This window comes from Agrilus planipennis, unplaced genomic scaffold (assembly GCF_000699045.2).
Source record: "Agrilus planipennis isolate EAB-ADULT unplaced genomic scaffold, Apla_2.0 scaffold227, whole genome shotgun sequence".
Taxonomy (NCBI): Eukaryota; Metazoa; Arthropoda; class Insecta; order Coleoptera; family Buprestidae; genus Agrilus; species Agrilus planipennis.
In genome coordinates this window covers 316,575-333,756 of record NW_020439150.1, presented here as the reverse complement: position 1 = coordinate 333,756, position 17,182 = coordinate 316,575, and the positions used below count along the sequence as shown (strand labels likewise).

The following is a 17,182-nucleotide window of genomic DNA, read 5'->3' as shown; positions in this document are numbered from 1 at the left end:
CGTTGCAGAAGTGAATCCAGAAATAAATTGACAGTGATAGCAGTGAAATAAATAGCGCAGTGAATAGTGATATATCAAAAGTAGTGTAAATAAATAGAATAATTCATAACCTAAGTTTAGTAATAATTTAATAGCGTTTTTAAGTTCTTTAATAATTAGTCTAAATAAATAGTTTTTGTCGTTATCAGTCTTAGAAGTTAATTAACCCACAAACATTACAATGTTGCTCTTTTATCAGTCATGTTTGTTGTTAAAAAGTGACACAATAATTAGTAGTGGTGCAGAGAAAGATCATTTCGTTAGAAATATTTGGTAAATATAAGGGCTACAAGCAAAGTAACCACTGTTTACGCGATAAGTTTAATTTTGCGTTGCGCCACTGGAAAATTATTAATAATGTTATAGTTTATATAATGAATTGCGTTCGTTCATGGTTTGAGACTTTTGAACTTTCAAGAGGATAATACATATTTGCATGAGATGAATTAAATAAGCATTATTTAAATACAATATTTGTTCGTTTGATGAGTTTACATTCATTTATAATATTTATATCATATAAAAAACAGGGAGATAGTGTATATCATTAAAAATATTGTATGTAATGAAAATGGACTTAATGTCAAGTAATAATAAAAATAAAACAATTGATTATTATTAGTATTGTTGATTTTTATGAATTAAAACGAATGGTTCTTGTTAGTTTTGCAATAAATAAATTATATCCATAAGTCCATTTAATAATTACATTATTAAGGATGTAAGATGTTCCAGTTTAGGAAAGTCTTAGGACTGGCGATTTTATGATGATGATAAGTCCATTTGGACCTTTCATTGACTAATAAGGTAAAACAAGAAAGCTAAAGCATTTCATATTGCTATATATTAGTATCAATTACAATCGTGGACTTTTGGAAGACCTACGATTTGATTGATAGAAGTTAAGTTCCGAAGTATACAGTCAAACTTTTAAGGTTAAATAAGGCGTTTGGCACGGAGATGGGTTTTTCCCTTCCTTTTCAATTATGCTTTTTGCAATGTGATTATATTATTGGGAAGCACACTAAAAATATAAATGTAAGGGACTTGTGAATGGGATGCAAAAAAGGCATTAAATTGCATTGTCTGGTCTTTACAGACGATGTTGTTGGAATCATCCGACGTTTGAGAAGATGCAATGCATGATTAATATTGAAGTAACACCCAATTAAATGACCATGAAGAGAGAAAATTCAAATTTGAAACCTACAATAAGAAGCCCTATACGCAGGTACATGCCTGACTATTATATCAGCCATAACAATGGCCAAAAAGTTAGATTTAGTGGAAAGGATGACATTAGGGAAGATATTTGGATGCAAAAAGAAAAGCATTCCCCGGTATACCTCAAAATGGAAAAAATCCCAGCTATAATCTGATATAGGAGGACATATTTACAAAATATAGCAGAGAGATTAATCAATTAGATAGGTATGCCTTCGAGACTCGGAAGGTAAAAGTGCGCTGGCACCAAGAAGTTGGAGAAATTGGACATAGAACGAAATGAAAGTCAGTGACTGACAAGTGTATATACATAAGATCGAAAAAAACCAGATCTCTAACCCAAATAACATGCATGAAAAAGAAGGAAAATACAGAGTTAAAGAATGAGGGACTATGGAGTAATATCTCCAAGGAAAAAATTTCAGATACCACCCGAAAAAGGAGGACATATCTACAAAATGAAACAGAGAAAGACTACCTAATTAGATGGGGATGCAATTCGAGACCATCATCATCATAAGGTCATCACTCCTAAGACTGGTTGGACACATACCTCCACACTTTCCTATCCTGAACTAAACTTCGCATTTCCCTAAAACTAGAACAGCCCACATCCTTAACTATTTGCGAAGAGTAATCTGATGTAGGTCTATCTCTACCCCTCCTAAATCCTGTTTCTGCCTCTAATATGTCTCCGACTAGACCTTCATGCCTGAAAAGGTGTCCTACCGACCTATCTCGCCTATTTTTTATTGACTTCCATAGAGTCCTCTGTTCTCCTATTCTTTCTAATACCTCTTCATTTCTAACCTTTTCTACCCACGATATCCTCATCATCCGCCTATAACACCACATTTCGAACGCTTCTAACCTTTTTTTTTCCGCCGTTCCCACTGTTCATGTTTCGCACCCGTACAACGCCGTGCTCCAAACATACACCTTTAACAACTTTTTTTGAATTTGAAAAGTGACTCCTTTTTATTAAAGGCGACACGACCCTGCGCTATCCTCTGCTTTATATCCCTACTACTCCTTCCATCCTCACTTATCTGACTTCCTAGGTATCTAAAATCAGCCACTTCTTCTAATTTTTCGTCTCCTATCTTTATATTCGCCCTTTCCCTACTTTTTCTTCCCTTGCATACCAGTATTTTTGTCTTACTTTTATTTATTTTCATACAGTACTGATCTGTCAGTACCGCTTCCATTTTATTTAAAGTTATCTCTAGGTCCTCCTTGCTAGATGCTAATACTGCTATATCATCTGCAAATCTAAGCATACCTACTGAGCGGTGACAGTGTGCATCCCTGCCTGACTCCCTTCCTAATATTTACTTCTCTACGTTGCATCCCCAGCTCTATAACTGCCTGTTGCTCTTCGAGACCAGGAAAGTAAAAATACGCTGGCACCACGAAATAGAAGAAGACCTGGAGGAAATTGATATAGAATGAAACGAAAGTTAGTGACTGACAAGTCATAAGATCGAGAAAAAAGTAGACCACTAACCTAAACAACATGGATGGAGGAAAGGAGTTAAGAGGATTCGAAATAGACCCACATTAGATTACTGTTTACATGTAGTTAAGGATGTGGGATGTTTTAGTTTTAGAGAAACGCGAAGGTTAGATCAGGATATTAAGAAACAGTAGAGATACGTGTTCAATTACTTTTAAAATTGATGACCCTATGATGATGATGATGATGACTAGTATGTATAAATTATTAATAAGTAAATTAGAGGCTCTATAATAAGATTGTATAATTGTTCATCTGCTCCGACAATTTCCTTTTTTTTACAAAGAATTAGGTATTTATAGGGTTGTTCGGAAAGTCATTTCGTTTTTTCCCGACAGAGGATTTAATTGTATTCTTTTGCACCCAACTTCACATTTAAGCCGTATAATTTTTATATGCTTTGAGAGCTCATATAGCAAGGCTTGTGTGTGAAAAATTCCAATTAATTCTACGCAGTAGTTTTTGGTTGGTGCCCTTTTAAATATGGAGAGCGATAAGCAGCATTTTCGACATATCTTACTGTTTTACTACAGAAAGGGTAAAAATGCTGTTCAAGCCAGAAAGAAATTGACTGATGTGTATGGAGAAGGTGTGTTGACAGTACGCCAGTGCCAGAACTGGTTCGCTAAATTTCGATCCGGCAATTTTGATGTCGAAGATGCACCACGTTCGGGAAGGCCGGTTGAAGCTGATAAAGACGCGATAAAGGCATTAGTTGATGTGAACCGGCGAATAACAACACGTGAGATCGGATTGAGGTTAAATTTATCAAATTCAACAGTTTATGACCACTTGAAAGGCCTGGGATTATCCTCGAAGCTCGATGTATGGGTTCCCCATGTTCTCACAGAGAGAAATCTGTGTCGCCGCATTGACGTCTGCGATTCGCTTCTCAAACGTCACGAAAATGATCCGTTTTTGAAGCGCATCATCACTGGGGACGAAAAATGGGTTGTATACAACAACGTCAAACGCAAGAGGTCATGGAGCAAAAAAGATGAACCGGCTCAAACCATTTCCAAAGCCGATATTCACCAAAAAAAGGTGATGCTGTCTGTTTGGTGGGATTTTAAAGGAATCGTTTTTTTTTAGCTTTTACCGGATAACACAACGATTAATTCGGAAGTCTACTGTCATCAGCTGGACAAACTGAATGATGCACTTCAACAGAAAAGGTCAGAACTAATCAACAGGAAAGGTGTAGTGTTTCACCAAGACAACGCGAGACCTCACACAAGTTTGGTCACTCGCCAAAAGCTTTTACAGCTTGAATGGGATACAATGCTACACCCACCATATTCTCCAGACCTGGCACCATCGGATTATTATTTGTTCCGGTCACTCCAAAATTTTTTAGACGGTAAAACCTTCACCTCAAATGAGGAGGTCAAAAACCTCCTCGATCAGTTTTTTGCCAGCAAAGACCAAAAATTTTATGAGCGTGGAATTATGCTACTACCAGAAAGATGGCAAAAGGTGTTGGACCAGAACGGTCAATATATAATTTAATAAAGTATTTGTTTATAATTATACCCTTTAGGTAAAAGTGTGTCCATATTATGCCAGGTTATCCTGTATATGCATCATACAAAAATAAACTTTCTTGTCGCCCGGATGTTTTCTTCAGCAAACTGAATACAATACAGTGCGCAAGATACAATTATTATTATTTAAATTGTTGTTATTACGTTTATTTTGTCGTTAAAAGTCAAGTCAACATAACATGTAATTGTATTTCAGATAGGCCTTCCGATATAGGATTCTGATTGGATCAGTAGCAAATGTCGAGCATTTCAAATAAACAAGATTCTTTACAATTTTACGGTTATGAGTCAATAGCTTCGCTGCGGCGGCAGCGGTCACGTTTAACGAACTGATTTCTAATTTTTGAGAAACGTGTTATTGCTTTACGATATCAGAAATGTAATGAAGGTAATTTTAAGTCGGAAAATTAAAGTTGAGCAATCTAGTATTTACTACTTCTCAGAAGTTTTATGATACTCAGGTATCTAATTATTTAAACGAAACCGAAATCACTGAGTACTAAAGACGTAAAAATTAATTTTACTTCTTTTTAATTTTCCTGTAATCTGTAAGTAAAGAACTATTTTCTGTATTTTTTCAAAATTTTAGGTTCAGTAGTTTTGGAGATAAGGGGGCTGGAATGGTCAATTTTCATTTATTTTTTTATCATCATCATCACCATCATCGTCATAAGTTCGTCAGTCCTAAGACTGGTTAGACACGTACCTCCACTCTTTTCTATCCTAAGCTAATCTTCGCATTTTCCTAAAACCAGAACAACCCACGTCCTTAATTATTTGTGAACAGTAGTCTAATCTAAGTCTACTCCTCTAACTTGTCTTTCTCCTTCTATTATATCTCCAGCAAGGCCTTCATGTCCTACCTATCTCGCCTATTTCTTATTGACCTATTTGGTGACCTCTCTTCTCCTATTCTTTCTAATACCTCTTCATTTCTAACCTTCCCGGAACAAATAATAATCCGATGCTGCCAGGTCTGGAGAATATGGTGGGTGTAGCATTGTATCCCATTGAAGCTGTAAAAGCTTTTGGCGAGTGACCAAACTTGTGTGAGGTCTCGCGTTGTCTTGGTGAAACACTACACCTTTCCTGTTGATTAGTTCTGACCTTTTCTGTTGAAGTGCATCATTCAGTTTGTCCAGCTGATGACAGTAGACTTCCGAATTAATCGTTGTGTTATCCGGTAAAAGCTCAAAAAAAACGATTCCTTTAAAATCCCACCAAACAGACAGCATCACCTTTTTTTGGTGAATATCGGCTTTGGAAATGGTTTGAGCCGGTTCATCTTTTTTGCTCCATGACCTCTTGCGTTTGACGTTGTTGTATACAACCCATTTTTCGTCCCCAGTGATGATGCGCTTCAAAAACGGATCATTTTCGTGACGTTTGAGAAGCGAATCGCAGACGTCAATGCGGCGACACAGATTTCTCTCTGTGAGAACATGGGGAACCCATACATCGAGCTTCGAGGATAATCCCAGGCCTTTCAAGTGGTCATAAACTGTTGAATTTGATAAATTTAACCTCAATCCGATCTCACGTGTTGTTATTCGCCGGTTCACATCAACTAATGCCTTTATCGCGTCTTTATCAGCTTCAACCGGCCTTCCCGAACGTGGTGCATCTTCGACATCAAAATTGCCGGATCGAAATTTAGCGAACCAGTTCTGGCACTGGCGTACTGTCAACACACCTTCTCCATACACATCAGTCAATTTCTTTCTGGCTTGAACAGCATTTTTACCCTTTCTGTAGTAAAACAGTAAGATATGTCGAAAATGCTGCTTATCGCTCTCCATATTTAAAAGGGCACCAACCAAAAACTACTGCGCAGAATTAATTGGAATTTTTCACACACAAGCCTTGCTATATGAGCTCTCAAAGCATATAAAAATTATACGGCTTAAATGTGAAGTTGGGTGCAAAAGAATACAATTAAATCCTCTGTCGGGAAAAAAACGAAATGACTTTCCGAACAACCCAATATCTCTAACTCCTCCTTGCTACATGGTAGTGCTGCTATATCATCTGCAAATTTAAGCATACTAATTTTTTACTCCTGTGTATCTATCCTTACAGTTGTACTGTCTTTAATAACGTTGATCGCGACTTCTACGTATAAATTAAAAAGTAGCAGTAACAGTGTGCATCCCTGTCTGACTCTCTTCCTAATATTTACTTCTCTAGGTTGCTGCTCCATCTGTATAACTGCCTGTTATACTTTATACAAACTAAACATCACTCTTCTGTCTTTGTAACTCGTCCCTACATTTTTACATCTTATCCAATTTAGAATTGTGAAAAGCTTTTTCTAAATTTACAAATTCTATGTATACGCACTCTTTCTTTTTTTTATCGTTTTCTCTATTGTTACCCGTAAAGCTAGAATGGCCTCCCGCGTTCCTCTATTTCTTATTAAATCAGTTATTATTCTCCATTGTTCAATACAAAATAATTGTTTTTTTTTTTGAGTCAGTGTCACACCAAGTGAAAACTAACCCGAACAAACTTTGTTGATGGTTGGACCTCGCATGTTTTCTTTTTCTTTTAGACAATTTTCTTGCCGATTACTCTTGTTGATAGATACATTTTTCTACATACTATTTAGTGTTTGTCGCAGAGAGTAATGCGTACTGGTCCTTCTATCAGAAAAAGATATGTGAAATATTTATCATTATTTTCGAATTGCATACGTTAGGCAACAAGACCGTCGTTCTCGAAATAAACACTTTGGACACAAGCGATCGGTGTGATCTTCCAAAAATATCTGATGAACGAATTAACAAATAGTTTCGATGCTTTTTTGGAGTAAAAAGGTTAAAGATATCAATGTTTCGTAAAGCGTAAGCGTTTTATATAAAATTTAGACCAGGGTATTGATGTATTTGGGTTACGACAGAAGGTAAAAAACAATATAAATTTTCCATATCTTGATGGCTGTTTACAAGGATTTAAGAATATAGATCAAGGATGTCATATCAAAATTATCGAATTTCGTACAAACTATACAATTATTAATGACATTTTATTTATTTGTAAAGCTTTAATTATTATTATATTAAGAAAAATAAAAACATCTTCACGTTGACACCCTCCAACTACGCAACGACCTCTACCTTTGGAGCGCGGCTCTGTACNTGTGTCTATAATAACTCGACTTTTACAGGTTAATATTAGTTTAGAGTTCGAAGAAACACAAATTCGTTAAAAAAGCTACTCCTGAAAAGAAAATCCAATGCACATAAAGAACGTCATAATAAAAATTTAAAAAATAACGTTTGATTTTAAATAAATGTCATAATTGACGAAAACCGACTTGTACTAGTTTGTTTCGACGTGTTTTCCACTAAGTAAATTCTTATATTCATAATTGCATGGCATTTCTTATCTTTTTATAGTATAAATTGTATACACACACGTATATATAAAATTATTAGTAACCCTGACATTGTACTTTCGTAATAGTTTGTTCACTTTTTAATAAGTGTTGAATGACGTGTAATAAGAACAACGATTACGTCACGCACATCTTAAAAAAAAAGGATCTCACAACTAACAAAAATAACGTCAAAGGAAAAATTAAAAAGTATTTAATTAGTAAAATAGTACCCAGCACGTCCATTTTATTCCTAGCTGAAGTGACCAACAAAACGAGGAAAAATTTTAGTAATTTATTTTACCTTTGCAATCAACGATTAATTGGTTCTGTTGGGAACAGCGACGAGGCAAAGACACAAGCACAACTGACTGTGATCTTTTCTGAAGGACGTACAAAGAAGAAAACTTGAAAAAAAAAACGAAGGAAAAACTTTATCGAGAAGGATAACAACGGAGGTAGCGCAAAAAAAAAACAAAAGAAGACTTTAAAGAAGCACATTAATTTCCATTAGAAATTGAGATCGCAGTTTTAACTTCAGTTAAAAAAAAATTCGTCCAAATCTTTCTTCAACGGTACCCTTCAAGCGCAGATAGAATTAAAAAAGTTACCCCCTGCTTGGTGACTACGATTTTTATAACCTTAAATACGATCCTGTAAATGATCCTTGTGAGACTATGACAGTTCTGACTATAAAAAGGTAAAACATCAACAACATTTAAAAAACATCAAAATATGTTACTAATGACTGCATTTTTAATAATGTTTCAACTTATTTATTAAAATTCTGGAGTATATCTCATTTCACTGTGTTAACCTATGGCATGCCGAGACAATTTTCATATTTTGCTCGAATGGACTTGCAACTTTCTGATATATATTAGTATATAAATGTGAGAAATATTTATTGGAACAGAAAAACACACAAGAAGCAATAAAAAGTATCGTTTTAATGTTTAAGTTTTATTACACGATAATCTTACGGGCTGCTAAATATACAATGTAAAATTCGCCATGTTTTAAGTAAACCATGTAAATATTTAATCAATATCTTATTATAGACATTAATAGTATTCGTAAACATTGTTTTCGAAACATTGAAGTCATTTCTGATTAAGAAATATTAAGAAAACATTTAAATTGTTAGATACTTGCGTACTTCAAAACATAACCTCAAAGTGGCACCTTTAAATTCAAACAATTCGAAAATTATTAAATACATCTTGGACTTTACCAATCAACATTAATCAGAAATATGTCGATTAATAAGTGCCACATATTACCGATCCGACGGGACTTGAACCTTGACGAAACTCTTGTACAGTAGAGTGGGTGGATCGGCGTGGGAGTTTCGATGATTTAGGGAGCCAGACCATAGGTTCAACCATAATGGGGTGGTTCTTAAAGAGAAAACAGACTAAGACAAGTCCCTGAAAGAGGGCAACAGCTCTTTCAGTGCTTAGGGTGGCAGAGATCACGAGGATCGGAATGGCACTCTGATGCACATTACTGCGATGTGGAAGGCAACGGGAAACCATCACATTATGATCCCGAGTAAAACGTTCAATTACAGAAATTAAATGATGGCGTCCTCTGGGGTAAAGCACTCCGCACCTAAACCAGAGAAGAGAGACTAGTATAGAAGTCCAATTCAAATGGAGGACTAAAACGTGAGTAAGAAATTCTAAATAGAACCAGGAGATGGCGTTGCTATGAAAATGAGCGCCTCAACTACCGGTCGGATGACAGAAGCTTCGAGATTTACCGACATGTTATCCGAAACGAAGTCCGGATTATTAACCCAGCATTGGACTTCTATACTAGTCTCTCTTCTCTGCCTAAACTAGTCCCCCATGCGGATGTCCGGGCGGGGACTACCTCGGGGGATGTAATTAATAAGTGCAACAGGGTTAGGTACAATATTTCACGAGTCGGAGCGTGGAATGTTAGGACAATGAGGCAAGTAGGGAAATTAGAAAATTTAAAAGAGAGATGAGTAGATTAGAATTAGATATAGTAGGTATTAGTGATAGGCGAATGATGAGGATAACGTGGGTAGAAAAGGTTAGAAATGAAAAGGTATTAGAATGAATAGGAGAGCAAAGGACTCTACGGAAGTCAATAAGAAATAGGTGAGATAGGTTGATAAGACGCTTTCTCAGGCATAAAGATCTAGTCAGAGACATATTAGAGGCAGAAACGGGAGTCAGGAGGGGTAGAGGTAGACCTAGATTAGATTACTGTTCGCAAATAGTCAAGGATGTGGGTTGTTCTAGTTTTAGGGAAATGCGAAGTTTAGCTCAGGATAGGAAAGAGTGGAGGTAGGTGTCCAACCAATCTTAGGACTGACGACCTTATGATGATGAAAATATTAGATAGATATACATGTGCAAAAGTTTAGTATGCTCGAATTTACAGGTGATGTAGTAGTACTAGCATCTAGCAAGGAGGAGTTAGAAATAGCTTTAAATAAAATAGATGCGGTATTGACAAAATAGGATTGTATGAAAATAAATAAAAGTAAGACAAAAATACTGGTATGCAAGGGAAGAAAAAGTAGGGCATGAGCAAACATAAGGATTGGAGACGAAAAGTTAGAAGAAATAGTTGGTATCTAAGACGTCAGACAACTCAGGATGGAAGAAACAATAGAGATACTAAACAAAGCAGGGTCGAGTTGTCTTCAACAAAAAGAAGTCACTTCTATGCTTACGAGTGGTTAATTTAAAAAAGTGGAGGTGCTTGGAACTCAAATTTACTTGATAATAGAATAAAACTGATAGCATAGGCCAATATTGATTTAGGTGTTATGACTGCTTATTAACCTATCTTGATGGTGGAAAAGTCGATTCCTACAGATACTAAGTAATAAGCTTATTTTTCAATAGCACTTGATATATAAAGTGGTTCAAATTTTTGAATATATCAAAAAAGAAACTTTATTAAACAGAATTGCATCAGCTTGTTAACCAAACCTTTTCGGTTCAGGTATGGAAAATGATGTCGGGCATATAGCTCACTCCAGTTTTCTGGCATGTCAAATCTCTTTTCCTGAAATTGTTGATCATTTCCACTTAAACAGCTTCGTCAATGAGCAAAATTGGCAAATTTGGGGATCCGAGAATCCCCGTTCGAGTTACGAAAGGAAAATGCATCCGCAGTGGTGTGGATTTTGAGCGAGTGGTTTTAGCGGCTGTTATTTTTTTGAAGTTGAGGCACAAGAACTAAATGAGAAATATTTCCCGTTTTATTAATGTGTTTATAGTTATTAGTACAAAAAGACGTCTATAATTTTATATGTGACCTGTAAAGCTACGATTTATTTTGAAAGTGACCCGCAAGATCATCTTGGTTGACCACTTCTCCAATGGAGTCTACCCAGTAAAAATTTTGACACCATTATTATTGCAGAAATTAAGTAGCTATCAAAAAGATTGAACGTTGATGCTAAAAAATAGTCTGGGCTGCTAATAAAACAAAATATAAGAAAATCAACTTTTTACAATAATAAAAACAATGACAACAGTAACAAACAATGCATGTAGAAGAATTTGTTTCAAAATTATCAAGACAGCTGTTGTGATGAGTTTTCCGCAAAAAATTAATTCGTTATCACGTTTATGTCGTCGTTGACCTGTAACGATGTAGAAGTCCTTTTGACCGCTTAGTATTGCAGATTAACATTCTATTCTAACCTAGCATTTTCTTTTAAATGTTATTATCTATTATTATGAGAGACATACGCACGTATCTATCTTTCATAATTCCTAAGCGTGTTTTTGAGTAATCTTTATATTTAGTTTTATAATATGCATTAGGAATCACAGTTGTTACGGATTAAGTTATGAAACGATGCCTTTCTGTTGAGGTTATCGTCGGTTTTAGGTTAAATGATCTTTATAATCTTTTTAATAGTCACATTCACCGGCTTTGTAAGTTGTAATGGCACGTCCGGTTTTTTTTTATTTTTACTTATTCATTTATTATTTGTTGATAAGGTCCAATCATTTAGATATTAATGACGCATGAATTTTTATAATATACTAGCCTTTCCCCGCGGCTTCGCTCGCAGAAATTAATATTGTTTCTCCATAAATTTTCTTTAACTCCCAATTCACCCTTACAACGTTTTAATTTTATGTAATGTCGCCATCTTAGATTTCAAATACAAACGTAGCAACGACATTTCATCCTTAAGGGTTGATTTTTAAAAATTGCCGAAACACGTATTTGCTTAATTTCAACAATGAGCAACCTTCAAGTAGATCCGAGTACAAATGAAATATACCCCATGGAAACGTTGCAACCTCTTTTCATTTCATTAATAATATCAAACATCATATATACCAAGTTTCAAGTAAATTCAACCACAAATAAAGTATGTCCCAAACAAAACTGCAACACCTTTTTACCCCCCTCCCTTTAGAGGCTGAATTTTTTTAAAATGTCGAGATAGGTCTTTCAGGAATTAAATAAGAGACCATTAAGACCAAGTTGCAAGTAAATCTGACGACAAATAATATATGATCCATTTAAACATTTCAACTCCTCTTCACCACTCCCTCTCCCCACGGGAACGCGATAAAAAGTATCCTATATCCGTTTTCTGGTTGTAAACTACCTCCCTGCCAATTTTTAGTCAAATCGGTTAAGCATTTCTTGAGTTATAAATAGTGTAACTATTATGAAATATTATTCCGAAAATTCATTTTTGAATTTTTTACCCACTACACGCTACCTCAAATTAATGAGGGAAAAATTGTTGCTGTTGTCACACCCCCGCCGGGAATCGAATCTGGGACAACAGCACCTCTCGTAGTTTAGTGGTCAGAACATTGGTGCGTAAAGCCAAAAGTCCCGTAGAACAAACAGAATAGCTCAAAACCCCAACGCCAAAACACGACACTGTAGTTGTCCGAAGCACTTTTCGGTAACAAAGTTACCTTCTTCAGGGACTGAAGAAACTGACACTAATAACGAAAAAGGAATAACATTACACTAACTAATGTGTAACAGAAAGAGATGCAGACAAGCGGAATTTGACCATGTTCCTACCATCGGACTTTAAAGAATGTTCAACATTCTCAGGAATTTATGAGAGCAAAGACGCTTGTTTAAAGATATACAGTCGAACCTGGATAAGTGAGAACTAAAGGGACCGCGATCTGTTTCTCTCTTAAAGAGGTTTCTCACTAACCCGAGTTTCTAGCTTACAGAGTTACAGTAGGAATTTGTCTTATAGAGGTCTATAAAAATACGGTTCGACAACACATTCAGTTTTCGTTTAGACATTATGAGGAAGTACAGGACCTTTTTTGGCAACTGCTTTTATGAATTGACTGTAATAAGATTGATAAACAAGTCGGTACGCACATTTAGCTATAATAAAATAATGAAGACTTACACGGTCATTCGCAGATTTGGTCATTCGAATGAAATAAGAGTCTCTTGAAACTTAAGAACGAGTCATAAAATAGCAAAAGTAAACTGTCCCTTATAGAGGTATAGGCAAGTAGCAATCTCACTTAGAGAGGTTCACGCATGAAAAATGACTGTCACTTATACAGGTTTTATGTTTCTCTCTTATAGAGGCTTTAGAAGGGCAAAATGACGGGACATGGCAAATACACTCATTAATAGAATTTCCTCGCTTACCCAGTTCTCATTTATCCAGGTTCGACTGTAATTCCAACCAGGCAGTTGTAATGCTAACCCTGACCTTTTGCGTACCCAAGTAACTTCTAACCGCTGCACCGCTTACTATTACTCGGTTATCTCTTTTCACTTTGTCTGTACTACTCATGATGTATTTCCTAACTTAACAAGGACGTGTTCAAAACACAGTAAATGTCTACAGTCCCAAGTGGGAACAAGAAAGAAGATACTTTCGTTCTCACAGATAATGTATTGCAGACTTTGGCAATTTTGATAGTCCCAACTATATCATCCATCAACGTAAATGAACCTTGTTGAACATATTGAATGCCACTGAATGTAGCATTGTAACGCAGATGGCCCACCAACTGACAACCACCTAATCGAACTTAGACATTATTGTTAATTGAGTTACAGGGTTACCTACAGTAACACTCGTCAGTAAATTTCGAATTTTTACGTATAAGGAATGCTTTAAATATGAGCATAAATTAACCACGTTTTACCCAATTTATGCACGTTATCATTGATGAATGTTGCTGCTTACCAGAAATCAAGGATAGGGTAATAAAACAATAAAAAGTAATTTACACAATACGTAATCCTAAAATGTAGCACTGTACTACAGATGGCGTTTACAGCGCCATTTGTCGTATTTTCCAATTTACACAATGTTTATACAGAATACGACTTATTTTTCCAAAATGTTAATTCTGGATGCCTTTTTATACACACCAACACAAGACTGCGACCCACATCAAGCATTTTGATTTAAATTTTAGTTCATCTATGCACGATTGGATAGCAAATACAACTCACTAATAATTTGCAATAGCTGTTAATGGAAAGAGACGGATGTATCTTCATTATCATCATAGAGTCGTCAGTCCCAAGACCGGTTGGACATGCACCTCCACTCTTTACTATCCTGAGCTAATCTTCGCATTTCCCTAAAACCAGAACATCTCACATCTTTAACTAATTGTGAACAGTAAACCCCCTTGACTCCCGTTTCCGCTTCTAATATGTCTCTAACTAGTCCATCATGTGTGAGAAGGTGTCCTACCAACCTATCTCGCCTACTTCTTTCTGACTTCCATAGCGCCCTCTGTTCTCCTACTCATTCTAATATCTTCTCACTTGTAACCTTCTTTACCTTGTAAGACCACATTTTGAACGCTTCTAACCTTCTCTTTTTCACCGCGCCAACCGTCCATGTTTCGCATTCAGCAATTTCTAAATTAATCGTTCTTTTTTTATAGGCGATTCAACCATGTCCTGTTTTTTGTTTTATATCTACTGTTCCATCCATCCTGAACTATTTGATTGCCTAGATATCGCAAATGAGAGACTTCCCCTAATTTCTAAAATTAAGTGTCCGCCATTGTTTTGGTACTTAACATTGAAAGGTTTATATTGTGCATGCCTGAGCTATTAGTAGGTGAAAAACATTGATTTGTGATAATGGTTATTTGTTCTGCCAAGTTTCCTGAAGTCGTGGCTACAAAAAGAAGTTGAGAATTGCATTCCAATGGAACGAAACTTTATTTATTGTTTCCTATCTGTGTGTTACAATATTCATTCTAATTCTTTATATCTCTTCCTATTACTTGCAGAAATTGTAGTAGAAATTTCATAATAATATGTAAATAAATTGTAATGTCAATATTTTTGCCAAAAACCTCTGCTGTTGACCGACCTTTCGTGCAGTTTTGAGCCTACAAACAGATGCTATTTATCATCAATCAATTGAAGTGTTTTGGTAGAGAAGCGTTTTGTCTATCCTTGAAAACGCAAAATACCAAAACGATTATTAATTTTATTTTATCTATTTAACGGGATTTTTTAATTCAGATGTTTACTACAAACTACGATGCACAATTTGTTGATTATATTGCGTATCACATATCAACAAAATTGGAAATTTGAAAATTATAACACATCAACATGTTAGGTTACTCTGCTACACGATATAATATTTAACCTTTTCAGTATTATCATTTCGTAACAAAAAGTAAAGGCACACTAGCGTCACTGGAACATTAAGTTCATATTCAGAGTAGTCTCCAACTCCAAATTTAACTGACGATCTACTTCCATTTTAAATAGTTGCTCTGTTTGAATATACACAAAATTTAAGATTCAACACGGAGATGTCACTGGCATGACCTAGAGCAGAGGTCGGCAAGCTTTTAAGCTGTAAGAGCCATTCGCAATAAAAATATTGTTTCATGAATTTCAAAGAGGCACGAATTTTTAATTCGGATTCTACATTTTATTTCAAATTTGTATCAGATAAAGAAGTGGTGATTAGATAGAATACGACTATCCATTAGTATTTATATTGTTACTTTATAATGTATTGTAGCGAGCACGAGTGTGTTTGTGTGCGATCGGGCACACGTGTGCGTGAACGGCTTATCGATGCGTCGACTAGCTGCGGGCGCCTTTTTTCATGTGCGACGTACTTGTAAATGTGTGTGTCGTACCTGCGTTCTGGGAAAGCAGGTAAACCGTTCAAAGAGAAAATAAACTATCCGGAAGGTTCCCGAAAGTAAACAAAAGAGTATTTAAAAGAAGAGACGATCGCCGAGGGAAGAAGAAATAAATTGACCGTTGCAGAAGTGAATCGAGAAATAAATTGACAGTGATAGTAGTGAAATAAATAGCGCAATGAATAGTGATATATCAACAGTAGAGTAAATAAATACAATAATTCATAAATTTAGTCATAATTTAATAGTGTTTTTAAGTTCAATAATAATTAGTGTAAATAAATAGTTTTGGTCGTTATCACTCTTAGAAGTTAATTTTGTTAAACCCACGAACATTACAGTATTATGCTAAATAAGATTGAAATTATATTAAAAAATCAATGTGAACGGTGACCTTGCGTTTCTGTAGAAAGTTTTTCTAAGTCCGACATATAACTAGCAGTTTTCAGTTTAGGACTTGACTCCAAATTTGATAAGTTATTCGGTTTCTTAACTTCATAAAAGTGGAAACTTGCTCATACAAATTATTACTTTTTTTTTTATTCAATAAACTAAGCAGTGAAATTGTACTGGTATTGGGACCATACAGATTATAATATGCTGTAGTATAATAATAGTAACAACGAAGTGTGCAATGAATGTAACGATTTGGTAAGAATGACAAAATTGATTACCTAAAACTAAATTCATTATTTAGTGCTTGTAGGGGTCGAGTGGTGTTTTAGATTCCTCACGTTTGGTGGTAATGAGTTATAAGTTCGGATTATCGATGTCAGCGGATTATTGAATTGCATTAGTACGATCTGTTGACACATGGATATTCCTTGCACTTCTAGATAGGCGATCGTGAACATTTTCATTTTTAAATTTAATTTAACCTCCCTTTTATAATTTTACAAATATATTTGCAACCCTCCACTTGTAACAGCTATTTCATTGTCTTCAATCCGTATTTGTTGTATAGTTCCTTCGTATTAATTCTAAACAATTGTAGGGATAGATATGCAGAGTCAAAGGATTAGTATGGTTAGATTTGCAGATGATATAGCGGTATTAGCATCTAGCAAGGAGGACCTAGAGATAGCTTTAAATAAAATGGAAGCGGTATTGACAAAACAGTATTGTATGAAAATAAATAAAAGTAAAACAAAAATACTGGTATGCAAGGGAAGAAAATGTAGAGAAGAAGCGAATATAAAGATAGGAGACGGAAAATTAGAAGAAGTGGCTGATTTTAGATACCTAGGAAGTCAGATAAGTCAGGATGGAAGGAGTAGTAGGGATATAAAGCAGAGGATAGCGCAGGGTCGTGTCGCCTTTAATAAAAAGAAGT

At 35.4% G+C, this 17,182-nt stretch overlaps 1 protein-coding gene across 1 annotated transcript in view; it reads right to left on the bottom strand.

Annotated features, from left to right (window-relative positions):
• The window catches only part of LOC108740282 (voltage-dependent calcium channel subunit alpha-2/delta-3-like), a 79,283-nt gene that overhangs the window by 15,527 nt on the left and 46,574 nt on the right, over window positions 1–17,182 (bottom strand). The gene's annotated exons all lie outside the window — the stretch shown is intronic.